The following is a 12,263-nucleotide window of genomic DNA, read 5'->3' on the forward strand; positions in this document are numbered from 1 at the left end:
GCATTACTAAATGACGATAAAAGAGGACTGCGTGTCCTCATAATCTAATAATAATCTAATACAGGAGCGTGAAAGCCCGGATAACCAGACTTAAGAACAGCTTCTTCCCACTGCTGTTAGACTCCTGAACCAGGAACTTCTCGCAGATCCCCTTCCGGGCCAGTGCTGCCATCTTCGGACCCTTAATTCTCCAGTTCCTCATTCGGTTATTGTCACTTCAGCATTTTTTTATTTTGTAGTACCTCAGTTCACCCTGCTATATTTTGTACCATCTTTCTGGATGTAGCAGTGAAGACCTACACTCTTCACTGTATGTATTGTTGCACTTATTATTGCCATCCACGCTGTTTACTCTGAGCTACACACTAGCAAGAAATTACACTGCACCCTGGTGTATAGGACTGTAAACTAATCTGAAACTGCTTTCACTCTGCAGTTGCTGGCTGTGGAGTGCCTAAGGGACCAACCTCGATTTCTCTGCCTCCCCCTTTCTCTCTCTTCATCGGCATGTCAAAGTCAAGTTCATTGTCGTACGCACAAGTATCGACTGGGTAAGACAAGTGCAATGAAAAGCTGACTTGCATCAGCATCACGGGCACGTGCCATACGTGCACGGGAGATTCTGCAGATGCTAGAAATCCAGAACAGCACACACAAGATGCTGGAATAAGCCAGCAGGTCGGGCAGCATCTAAAGAGGGGAATAAACAGTCAACGTTTTTGGCTGAGACCCTCCGCTAGGAATGGAAAGAAAGGGGATAGAAGCCGGAGTAAGACTGGGGGGGGGGGGGAGGAGTACAAGGTAGAAGGTGACAGGTGCAGCTAGGTGAGGCAGAAGGTGGGTGAGTGGGGAAGGGGGTGAAGTGAGAAGCTGGGAGGTAATAGGTGGGAAAGGTAAAGGGCTGGAGAAGAAGGAATCAGATAGGAGAGGAGAGTGGACCACGGGAGAAATGGAAGGAAGAGGGGCACCAGATGGAGGTGATACACATTTAAGGGGAAGAGAAGGTATAAGAGGGGAGACAGAATGGGGGAAAAGGGAGAAGGGAGAGGGGGGAGAAATTACCAGAAGATGGGAATGCAATGTTCATGCCATCAGATTAGAGGATGTGCATATATTGTTTATGACTTGACTCAATAATGTATGAGAGTGTAGTAACAGGTCCTCTCAATGTAGGATGATTGTCAGGGAGAGGCTCTGAATAAAGATCAGGCGAGATGGAAGATATGGAGAAACAGACAGAAAGAGAAGAATGGTGCTGACTGCAGAGTGTGTGTGAAGTGTGACATGGTCAAATAGTTCTTGAAAGGACAGAATACAAGAACAGGGGCCACAGGTAGAACATAAGGACCAGGAGCAAAACAGGTCATCTGCCCTTTAGATCTCACACCTTCAATTATCTAGAACATCACTCTGCTTTGGCCTCAGCAGCAGGTGAGATCTCACCAAAGCCTTAAATCATTGCAATAAAAATAGAAAATGCTGGAAATGCTCAGGCAACCACCTGTGGAAAGGGCAACATTCATGGTCTCAGATAAAAAGCATTCGGTTCCTTATATGAAACATTACCCTGTTTCATCTCTCTCCACAAATGCTGTCTCACCTGTCAAGTGTTTCCAGTAGTTTCTGTTCAGACCTTCAGTACCTGTAGATCTTCTGTTTTGGTTTTCCGAAATAATTTCAGTCAAGCATCTTTACTCCTGTGTCTCTCAAGGTCCAACCCTACATCCCCGACGTGAGAGATGGAAGCAGGCGAGGCTGGCCAACAGGGCTCTGGTGGAGACATTTTGGCCCAATCCCCTGTACAGTGGATGCAATGGATTGCAGAGGTGTTGATGAACTTCAATGATACCATCGATTTCAGAGAACAATAGAGACAGGAGGTCATTAATGGCCTATGCTTCGCTTAGGAGCTAAGGGCCTGAGTAAGTAAGTAACTATCTTTACTCCTGTACTTGCATCCTCCTGTAGTAAGAGCCAATATGCCATTTCCCTCCTTAATAGTTTGTAACAGAACACAGGGGACTGTGCATATGTGATCTATCCCCTTCATCTTCTTGGATCGTTCAAATTCTTCTGTCACTGAAATTAAGCTCCTGAGCTATTATCAGCCAAGCGACAATGGCTCATCCTTTGCTGGGAAATCTCTTTCCATCTCCTCACTGCCATCCTTCCCAGCAGTACACCCATGGAGATGCTCATTTTCAATATCTATACGTGCCTCAAGTTTATTGCCCCCCCCACCCAAGGCAAAGAATGCACTACCAGGCCATTTGAGAGTCAATTCCATCATTGCAAAATCCGGAGAATAACGTGCTTTAGAACTTCAGGACAAGTGACAGGAGATGTATCTCCACCTTTCACTCAATTCTGCAGAAATCAATTTTTGAGCCTCAAATCATAGAGCATAGAACATGAAACACAACAGGAGAGTACTGGCCCTTCAGATCATGATGTTGTACCAACCTTTAACCTACTCTAAGTTCAATCTAGCCCCTCCCTCCTATAAGGCCCATTTTACTATCATCCATGTGCCTATCTAAGATTTTCATAAATGCTCCCAATATATCGGCCTTTACCACCATCCCTGGTGGGGTGGTCCATGCACTCTCAACTCTCTGTGTAAAAAAACTTACCTATAGTTTCCTCCAATCACCTTAAAATTATGCCACATGGCATTAGCCATTTCCATCTTGAATATAAAATTAATCTGTCATTGGTATTTCTGACAGTGCAAATGGATACGGAATAGGTCATAAAGTCATTGGTTCATACAGCATACAACCAGGCATTTTGGCCCACGGAATCTACACTAATAATTTACGATAAACCTACGTTAATCCTGTTTTATTATTCCTGCATTCCCATCAACTACCTACCACTTACTTGCATGATTTGCAGATGTCAGTTAAACTTCCAACTATATGGAGACACATAACAACCACACACAAAATGCTGGAGGAACTCAGCAGGCCAGATATCTCCTTCTTGAGATCAACATACAGGGGTCATTGTTTTAGTACTACTATTCATTTTGATAGGTAGCAGGGTGGTGTTACGTCTCTACCAAAGGAGGAGTAAGGCGCTCCTTCATTCTGCTAGCCTGCAGGTCTCCCTTGGGCAAGGTGCAGAACCTGCTTAGCCCCCCGATCAGGGTCATGTGAAGCCATGGTGGATGGTCGTATGAGCAGCAGGTCATATCACTTCCTGGTTATGCAACCACTGATGCCAGGAAGACAATCTCTGAAGAGTATTAATAATGGCTGGGATCACCCGTCTTGTAAAGGCACTGACCAGAAGAAGGCAATGGCAAAACACTTCTGTAGAAAAATTTGCCAAAAGCAGTTATGGTCACGGAAAGACCATGAACGCCCACATGATACGACACGGCACAGAACGAAGGATGAACAATCCATTTTGAAATGACCAGATTATAAGCCTGAATTTAAGATAAATATTAGCTTTATTTGTCACATGTACATCAAAACATACAGTGAAATGTGTCATTCGCATCAACAGCCAGCACTCTCCGAGGATGTGCTGGTTGCCATGCATCAAGCACCAATGACCTACTAACCCTAACCCGTATGTCATAGAAACATAGAAAACCTACAGCACAATACAGGCCCTTTGGCCCACAAAGTTGTGCCAAACATGTCCCTCCCTTAGAAATTACTAGGCTTACACATAGCCCTCTATTTTTCTAAGCTCCATGTACCTATCCAAAAGTCTCTTAAAAGACCTTATCGTTCCCGCCTCCACCACTGTCGCTGGCAGCCCATTCCACGCACTCACCACTCTCTGAGTAAAAAACTTACCACTGACATCTCCTCTGTACCTACTCCCCAGCACCTTAATCCTGTGTCCTCTTGTGGCAACCATTTCATCCCTGGGAAAAAGCCTCTGACAATCTACGTGATCAATGCCTCTCATCATCTTATACATCTCTATCAGGTCACTTCTCATCTTCCGTCGCTCCAAGGAGAAAAGGCCGAGTTCACTCAACCTGTTCTCATAAGGCATGCTCCCCAATACAGGCAACATTCTTGTAAATCTCCTCTGCACCCTTTCTATGGTTTCCACATCCTTTCTGTAGTGAGGCGACCAGAAGTGAGCACAGTACTCCAAGTGGAGTCTGACCGAGGTCCGAAATAGCTGCAACATTACCTCTTGGCTCCTAAATTCAATTCCACGATTAATGAACACGAATACACCCTAAGCCTTCTTAACCACAGAGTCAACCTGCGCAGCTGCTTTGAATGTCCTATAGGCTCGGACCCGAAGATTCCTCTGATGCTCCACACTGCCAAGAGTTTTACCATTAATACTATATTCTTCCATCATATTTGACCTACCAAAATGAACCACTTCACATTTCTCTGGGTTGAACTCCATCTGCCACTTCTCAGCCCAGTTTTGCATCCTATCAATGTCCCACTGTAACCTCTGATGGCCCTCCACACTATCCACAACACCCCTAACCTTTGTGTCATCAGCAAACTTACTGACCCATCCCTCCACCTCCTCATCCAGGTCATTTATGAAAATCACGAAGAGTAGGGGTCCCAGAACAAATCCCTGAGGCACACCACTGGTCACCGACCTCCATGCAGAATATGACCTGTCTACAACCACTCTTTGCCTTCTGTGGGCAAGCCATTTCTGGATCCACAAAGCAAGGTCCCCTTGGATCCCATGCCTCCTTACTTTCTCAATAAGCCTTGCATGGGGTACCTTATCAAATTCCGTGTCTTTGAGATATGGGAAGAAACTGGTTCACCTGGAGGAAATCCACATGGTCACAGGGAGAAGGTACAAAATTCTTACAGACAAGGGTGGGTATTGAACCCAAAATGCTGATTACTGGCGCAGAAAGTGAAGCACTAATCACCACACCATTGTATCACCGTATTTAAACTTCATAGCTGCCCGGTCCTATCACATCGAGAACAGGCTTCCCCAGTGCTATCATCACCCACCATAGAGCAGGCAGGACATTCAATATCCTGCCAAAGCTCTTTAAAGGAAAACAAAATAAGTTGCATCTGAAATATGATTTTCCCAGATCCTTTGAGCAGCTAAACAGGTCAAAACTGCTTAGAGGTCACTGTGTATCGATTGGACCCTGGGGTGGAGGTGGGGGGAGATTCTTTGTCTGCGAAATTTTGCCCAGCATTCTGATGTACTGGCTTGATGGGAAAACAATACAGAGGGGGAAGAAACACTTGCACTGGTGTCAGTCTCAATGTGGTTTCACAGCTCACCTTGCTTAATGCACGGGCACTGTTGAAATTATCTTTTCCCAGCACGTTGTCTGACCAGTCAAGTGTAATAGATGGCTATGAATTAAATCAAACTCTTTCCCTGCTTAATTGAGTTGCTTGAATGAACCAAAGACAAATTTGTTTAACTTTCTTTCTGGGGAGATTAGGAATTGCAATGACTCAGCAGACTTCAAGAAGCTGGACGGATAAAGATTAGCTTTATTTGTGTACAGTGAAACATACAGTGAAATGTGTTGTTTGTGTCAAATCAGCAAGGACTGTGTTATGTTTCCACACATCCAGTACCAACATGGCATGCCCACAGCCCACTAATCCTAGCCCTTACATCTTTGGAATGATGGAGGAAACCGGAGACCTGGAGGAATGTTCCCGGACTCTGGTTACTCTTTTTCTTGCTGTTTTTAAGTGGTTTGATCGGGTACCAGTGAAGAATGGCCAAGAGGCCTGCGTTGGCTTGCGGCGCAGCACTGAACTGAACTGGTGTCTTCCGCCTTCTTTCCCAGTCCTGGAGAAGGGTCTCGGCCTGAAACATCGACTGGTTATTCATTTCCATAGATGCTACCAAAAATGCTCAGTTCCCCCAGCATTTTGTGTGTGTTACTTTGAGTACTACTGGTTCGATGTTTGTTATCTATGTGTTGTTCACTCACTTTTTGCCAGTTGAGCAATTTGGTCCTTTTTTTCCACACCTTTTCTTGAAAGGGTTCCATGTTGTTTCTTTGTTTCGTGGCTGCCTACGGGAGGACGAATCTTGAAACCCACATGGTCACAGGGAAAACACACAGACTCCTTCCAGACTGCAACATGAACTAACCCCTATCTTGCAGCTGACGTTGCAAAGCATTATGCTCACTGCAATGCTGCCATCCCACTCCATGAATCGAGGAATCAAGCTTTGGTTCAGGCAGAGTTGGACTCCAACTCTGCATGATATTGCATGGTCTGAGAGCATGATCACACTTTCTGAGTAAGTCCGTCTCAGATTTAAAAGGTGTCCAACCACATTTTGTGGAGTTCGTGGTCTTGTCTCTGGGATCCTACAGGATGCCATAATGGGGAATACTGAGTAGCCTCCTTTTTTCAGGAAGTCCCTCAGAATCCAGAACAGCTTACATCTGCTCCCGTTTTGTGGGTTCAGAGGGGGCTGAAGTAGTGTAGCAGTGAGCACACATTGCTTTACAGTGCCATTGATCACCATCAGGGTTCAATTCCTATTGCTGCCTGCAAGGAATTTATAGGCTCTTCCCATGACCGTGAGGTTTCCTCCAGATGATCTGGCTTCCTCTCACATTCCAAAGAGGTATGATTAGGGTTAGTGAGTTGTGGCCATGCTACGTTGATGCTGGAAGTATGGTAACATGCACAATCATCGCTGATTTGATTTAATGCAAATGGAGCATTTCACTGTATATTTTGATGTTTAGATGTATATGTGAAATCTTTATCTCCCTCTTTAGCCACAGACTCTTCCATAGATGGAGCAACACACACAATGCTGCAGGAACTAAGCAGGTCAAGCAGCATCTGTGGTGGGAAACGGGTCGTCAGTTTTTCAGGTCAAGACTCTTCATCTGGGCTGGAAAGAAAGAGGGGAGATAGCCAGTATAAGAAGTTGGCAGGAAGGGATGGATGGAGGGGTGCATCTGGGTGAGGGGAATGATGTCTGTTGGCAGAGGGACAAGAATGGAAATGATCTCAGAAGCTGGGAGATGAGGGGTAGAAATGACAAATGTCTGAAGGTGATGGAATTTATACAAGAGGAAGGTGGAACATGGAATTAAAGGGAGGGAGAGTGAGGAGGGGAACCGGTGGGAGAGGTGTGTGGGTGATGCACAGATGGAGTAGGTGGAGGAGGGTAAGGAGATATGGTGCAAGGGGCTGGTGGATCAGAAAGAGAGACAGAGAAAAACAGGGAAAAGGGACAGAGGGATAGTGGTTACCAGATGTCTGAGAATTTAATAATCATGCCACCAGATTGGAGACTGCAAGGCAGAAGATGAGGTGCTGGTTCTCTCATTCCCTCAACCCAATGCACTAACTATCCACTTCTCACCATAGATACTACCTGAACAACTGAGTCCCTCCATGTTCCAGTATTGAGGTCTCTTGTGTCTTTTAATCAGAATCGGAATCAGGTTTATTATCACTGACGTGTCATGACATTACTTATTTTGTGGCAGCCATACAGTGCAAGAAATAAAAAATATTATAAAGTACAACAAAAAAAATAAACAAATCGGGCACAAGAGAAATAAGGAAGTAGTGTTCAGAATGTGGACTATTCAGAATGTGGAAGAAGCTGTACTAAAAGATTCAGTGTGTGCCTTCAGTCTCCTGTACCTCCTCCCCAATAGTAGTAATAATGGATACCACCTTCCTGAAGCACAACCATTTGAAGATGTCTCTGATGGTATGGAGATTTGAACTGGCTGAGTCCATGCCCTCTGCAGACTCTTTCAATTCTACACTTTGGAGCATTCACACCAGATGGTATTGCGACCAGTCAGATTTGTCTCAACGGTACACCTGTAGAAATTTCCTAGCATCTTTGGTAGCAAATCAAATCAAATCTCATCAAGCTCCTACTGGAGTACAGCTGCTGGCATGTCTTCATCAAAGTGTTGGGCCCAGGACAGATCCTCCAAGATGTTGATGCCCAGGAACTTGAAGCTGTTCACCCACTGCACTGCTGATCCCTTGATGAGGACTGATGTGTGTTCTCCCAACTTCTCCTTCTTGAAGCCCACAATCAGTTCCTTTGTCTTGTTGACATTGAGTATGTGAAGGAGAACCTGGCTGAGTACTAAAGACCTGTGCTGATCAACTGGCTGGAGTATTTACCGATATCTTTAACCTCTCGCTTTGGCAGTCTGAGGTATCCACCTGCTTCAAGTAGACTTCAATTATACTGGTGCCCAAGGAGAATATGGTAACCTGTCTTGATGACTATCATCCAGGAGCACTTATCCACTGTGATGAAGTGCGCTAACAGGACAGTAGTGAAGCGACTTGGATCCTGCCAAAGGGTCCCGGCCTGAAACATCAACTGTACTTTTCTTTCCATAGTTGCTGCCTGACCTACTGATTTCCTTCAGCATTTTGTATGTGTTGCTTGGATCCATTCCAATTTGCCTATCAGCACAAAAGCTCTACAGATGCCACTTGATTGGCTCTTCACTCAATCCTGAAACACCTGGTCAGCAAAGGTGCATACATCAAGATTCTCTTTAATGAATATAGCTCAGCATTCAATCCAATCATGCTCTCAAAATTAATCAATAAGCTTCAATGCCTTATGGGCAATTAGATCCTCAATTTTCTCACTTGCAGACCCCAGTAAGTTCAGATTGGCAACCACATCTCCTCAGTACAGGTATATTGTTGGCTGAATCAAAGATGATGATGAATCAACAGATAGGAAGGAGTGTTAAAACCTGGCTGTGGTGCCACAACAACAACCTCTTAATCAATGGCAGAAAGACGAAAGAGCTGATTATAGTCATCAGAAAGAGAAAACTGGAGGTCCATTAACCAGGCCTCATCAGGGGACCAGAGGTGTAGGGAGTCAGCAACTTGAAATTCCTTGGTGTTATTATTGAAATGTACCTGTCCTGGCCCAGCACATAAGTACAATTATGAAGAAGCATGGCAACACCTCTACTTCCTTAGAAGTTTGAGAAGATTTGGTATGGCATATAAAACTTTAACAAACTTCTATAGATGTCTGGTGGAGATTATATTGACTGGCTGCATCACAACCTGGTATGGAAACACGAATGCTTTTGAATGGAAAATCCTACAAAAAGTAGTGGATATGGCCCAGTCCATCATGGGCAAAGCCCTCTCCACCATTGGGCATATATATGTGGAGCATTGTCACGGGAAAGTAGCATCCATCATCAGGGACCCACCACTACCAGATCATGCTTCCTTCTCACTGCTGCCATCAGGAAGAAGGTACAGGAGCCTCAGGAGCCACACCACCAGGTTCAGGAACAGTTAGTACCCCTCAACCATCATGCTCTTGAACCAAAGGGGATAACTTCACTCAACTACACTTGTTCCATCAATGAACTGTTCCCAGAAACTATGGACTCACTTCTAAGGAATCTTTATCTCATGTTTTTAATATTTATTGCTTATTTATTTAATATTATTATTTCATTTTTCTTTCTTTTGTATTTGCACATTGGCTATCCACCTGTTGGGTGTGGTCTTTCATTGATTCTATGATGGTTATTGGATTTATTGAGTATGCCTACAAGAAAATAAATCTCAGGGTTACATATGGTGAAATATGGGTACTTTGATAATGACTTTGCTTTGAGCTTTGAGGTTGCTGCTGCAAAACCATTTGGCCCGCTGTTCTATTTTTCTCCTGTATGCCTCTTCATCATTATCTGAGATTCTGCCAACATTGGTGTAATTGGCAAATTTATAGATGACATTTGAGCTCTGCTTGCTACACGTTCATAAGTGTACAAAGGGTAGAGTACGCATCTTTGAGGTCTGTCTGTGTCATCTCTTACACTTGCTTCACTTTCTGCCGGGGTCATGTGTCTCCAGAACTTCTGTATATCTATAAGCTAGATGGCAGAAGAGCCTAGAAAGATTCTATCCTGAACATTTGTGGTGAATTTGCAACAGGAAGGATTGACAGAATTAAGATCAACAGGAGCTGGAAAGAAAATCCTCCTCTGGTTGGAGTCAGACCAGAAGAGAAGGGAATTTTTGTTGGATTCTCAATCTTCATCACAGACCCAGGAATAGTCCAGTATATTTTTGGTTGAACCAACATCAGTTACTTCACTAAACATCTATGATCTTTCACTATTCTTAAATTCATAGAGGCACAAAACATGAAAGTAGGCCATTCAGCCTCTTAAGTGGGCACTGTATCAATTTGCACTAATCTCATTTTATGCTCCCTATATTCCTATCAAGTCCTCGCAGGTGCTGTCAAGCATCTACACATTAAAGGCAACACACCGCAGCCAATTAACCTGACAAGGTACATACCTTTGGGATGTGGGATGAAATGAGAGCATCCTGAGGAAACCAAAGGAGAAACTGGAAACTCCACACAGATAATGCTGGAAGTCAATATTGAACCTGGGTTAGGCTGAGTTGTTCTCCAATCTTGGCAATCTATTTGCAAATGCGTCATCAGTGCACTGTTCACTTGTGCAGTGTCCTCCAAATGCTCAGCTTTTATATACCTATCAATCAGTTGATTGGCCACTATTAGGGGAACTCAATTGTGAAATAGGGAGGGGTCTCGTCACTAACTGATTGCGTGGTGAACTCTGTGCGGTGTCTGGAGTTTTGCCTTCCTTGGCTTATAAATAGGATTGGGGTCTACATGTCTGTTTTTAGAATTGTTTGTGGAGAACTATGCTTCTTAGATTTCCCTTGCATGCCAGGTGTTTGCTTACACCATGACTTTCACTGATGCCAAGTCGAATTTGTACTCCTCTTGATCTTCATGGGTAATGACGAGGAAGAGTTGGTCACGCTGCTTCTCAGCCAGTTGACCTTCATGGATCCTTGTGGACAGTTTGCTTCCAGTTTGGTCAACGTAACATTTCCTGCAATACAGTCTCTGCACTGGAATTTGTACAGTAGATCACATTGGCCTTGTCCAGCAGCTTGGTTTGTACTTTAGGTCTGCAAAGTACTCTCCTCAATGTTGCCGTTGGTTTATGTGCAACTGAAATTCTATGTTTTTGAAGCAGTCAGGCTATCATTTCCAAGGTATTTCAAATGTATGGAAGGGCAACCCATTTGGTCGCCTCTTGGTGCATTGTCGACCTTGTAGGCATCTTTGTATGAAGTCAGGTAGGTATGCATTTCATGAAAATACTTTGAGGAGGTGTGAAACAATTCTATAAACAGAATGTAGACCTCGATCTCATTTATAAGTCAATGCGGGCAAAATTCTGGACAAGGCACAAAGTTTGCCACACAACAATCAGCAACAAGACCCCTCACTATGTCACAATTGAGTTTCCGTAATAATGGCCAATGAACTGATTGATAAGTATATAAAGGCCGAGCATTTGGAAGACACACCACAAGTGAACAGTGCACTCATGATGTCTCCTTGCATGGTGATCCAACGTTTGCAAATGGATTGCCAATATCGGAGAGCAACTCAACCCAACCATCATCCACCCAAGTGAAGTATTTTCCAAGTTAGTTCTTGAACCTGGGTTATTGGGGTTGTGAGGTAGTTGCTCTGCCAACTGCACCAGGACACCACCTTTCCATTTATTGCAATTTATTCACAGCTGTTTCTCCACTGAAGAAACCAACCTCTGACTGGGTGACTGACACCTCCATTAAGGCTGCAGTCCCTAAGATTCCTGTCATCAGTCTCTATAATACCTTCAACACATTTGCACTTAAAAGTATTTCTTGTTGCATGTCATGCCAACACCCCACAGCAAATTCCTAATATATGTAAATGTATATAGTGAATAAAATTGATCCCTGATCCTTGATCTTAGCTGTTCCACTGAAGCTCAATATAAGCTCAAGGAAGAGCACCTCATCTTCTGACTAAGCACACTACAGCACTCAGGACTCATAAGACATAAGACCATAAGATATTGGAGTAGAATTAGGCCACTCAGCCCATCGAGTCTGCTCCACCATTCCATCTTGTGTGATCTATTATCTCTCGCAATTCTATTCTCCTGCCTTCTCCGCGTAGTCTTTGATGCCTTTACCAATCAAGAACCTATCAATCTCCACTTTAAATATACCCAATCACTTAGCCTCCACCGCCATCCACGGCAATGAATTCCACCGATTCACCACCATCTGGCTACAGAAATTCCCCCTCATCTCTGTTCTAATAGGACATCCATCTATTTTGAGGCTGTGCCCTCTGTTCCTGGAAAACATTGGGTTCAATAATTTTATATATTTACATATTTCTGTTTTCCAGCATTCAGATTTTATTTTCTCTCTCTTCTC

This window comes from Mobula hypostoma, chromosome 9, assembly GCF_963921235.1.
Source record: "Mobula hypostoma chromosome 9, sMobHyp1.1, whole genome shotgun sequence".
Taxonomy (NCBI): domain Eukaryota; kingdom Metazoa; phylum Chordata; class Chondrichthyes; order Myliobatiformes; family Myliobatidae; genus Mobula; species Mobula hypostoma.